Consider the following 1,924-nt stretch of genomic DNA (forward strand, 5'->3'; position numbering starts at 1 on the left):
CAACTTAGTACTCTGCCTGTCACGGTAGTGGTGGTGGTGATGGTCACAGTACGTATATTCGTTTCAGTGGTTTGTATCAAAAGCTGGCGCACAATAATCCCCACTTGCAATCTCAAAGGTCCATGTCCCAACTCCCAACTCCCAACTCCCAAGCCAATACCTAAGAGATTCCCCTCTTCAATCAATTGAGCCTTCAATTGTTTGTTCTGTGTTTGTCCAAAATAAATAAATAAATTTGTTCGCTCTGTGTTAGAAACCATCTAATGAGGCCAACTGCTTCATTAAGAAGAACAATGTTAATCACTTGTGTCTTCAACTGAGACCCTCTCTGCTCTTGGATGAACAATTTGATTCTTTTACTTGTCGATTGTAACAAACAAGTTTGGCATGTTTCTTTCACTATGCTTTGTCATCCAATATGTACACCATTAGGTTCTGGGAACTGAATCCTCTGTGCCGCACCCTGCTGCCCCTGTCGCGCAGCCCCTTACACCACCCCTGTGTTGGCCTGTGTGCCCCATATCCTTAGGTTGTGAGGCTTTGGCCAGAGCAGCAGTGAACAATCCCTTGCAAACTATTACCAGCTAAGGTACTCCAAAAAAAGCCCAAAATTATGAGCTAACAAACAAGGAAATTCGCCGAACTGTTTCTAGGCATGGATTTGATCTAGTTTTACTGTACTACTTCTCAATGGGACCTTCACTTGTCTTACATAGGCATCAGATTCAAGAATAGTCCCCACAAAAATGTTACTCCAGAACACAAAATTAAATTTTAGTGAACTTTGTTCGGCTGGCAAAGTACTTGCTGGGTCTTGAGATTTACAATTGAATAGAGAGTCAAGACAATATAGTGAAACCTAATACTCCAATTGAACAGCTGTGAGCACTGAAATTTGTGGTTTATATATGCCCAAACCATGATAAACGTGAAATTTGAGATTCATCTACATGTTATACAACCACTTGGAGTGACAAGCTGCCCAGAATTGTTAGATGTTAGTTCCTTGCATCTTCTGTTAGGTCAACTACATAGGGTCACAAGCCAAGTCACACTGCTATCATCCACAGAAGCCAGTTCACATACCCAGAGCAAGATGGTTTGCTGCTCTACTTCTGCAGAGGAATAATGTCAAGCTTTTGGTCAGTAATAAGAAAATTTCATTCGGAAAATAGGACATTATCTAACAATAAAATAAAGGCGCTGTTCTCTGTGCCGCAGCGCAGCCTGCGCCAAGACACATGGGGGTGGGCACAATGACCACCCTGCCCCCTTGCACAGGCTGCGCTGCAGAACAGAGAACATTCTCCCGTAAAATAATTAGGGGGATCAAGGCAATGGATCTTTTCTAATTTTTTCTGCAATACCATGCCACAGTATTAATTCAACCTATTATTGATTCTTCTTCCACCATCTTTGCAAGTATTTCATAATTACGTGGGGCAAATTTGTTGAAGTTATAGGCTAATGAATTAATAACAGTTCCTAAAAGGGCATGTTTTCTCAAAGAAGATCGTCTTTATCTTTTTGAGAGTGCAAAAGTAGTTCAACATTTTAGATATAAGTGGATCAGAAACTCCAATATGCATCATCCATGATTTCTTCCTCACTTTGGGGGAAAAAATAGAGTTTTCTGGGAAATTTGGAGAGTATTCTGATAGGAATAGTATAGCCCACTTTTGTTCCATGATTAACATAATGGTTAAATAGGGAAAGAGCAGCAAAATCTTTATACAATCACTTTCAAGATAAGTATCCATTTTTTCTCTTTATTCTATCCTTTCACATTTGATGCGTAAAGGTCCACTCAACTTTTGGTGAGAGATCGGGACTACAAGAGGTGAAGAAAATTTGAGGATGCGAGAAACACAGAAGATTGGTTTTTTGAACGAAGCTATACGTTCTGGATTTTGAGTTCTTCTAA

The sequence above is a fragment of the Telopea speciosissima genome, chromosome 6 (genome assembly GCF_018873765.1).
Source record: "Telopea speciosissima isolate NSW1024214 ecotype Mountain lineage chromosome 6, Tspe_v1, whole genome shotgun sequence".
Classification (NCBI taxonomy): Eukaryota; Viridiplantae; Streptophyta; class Magnoliopsida; order Proteales; family Proteaceae; genus Telopea; species Telopea speciosissima.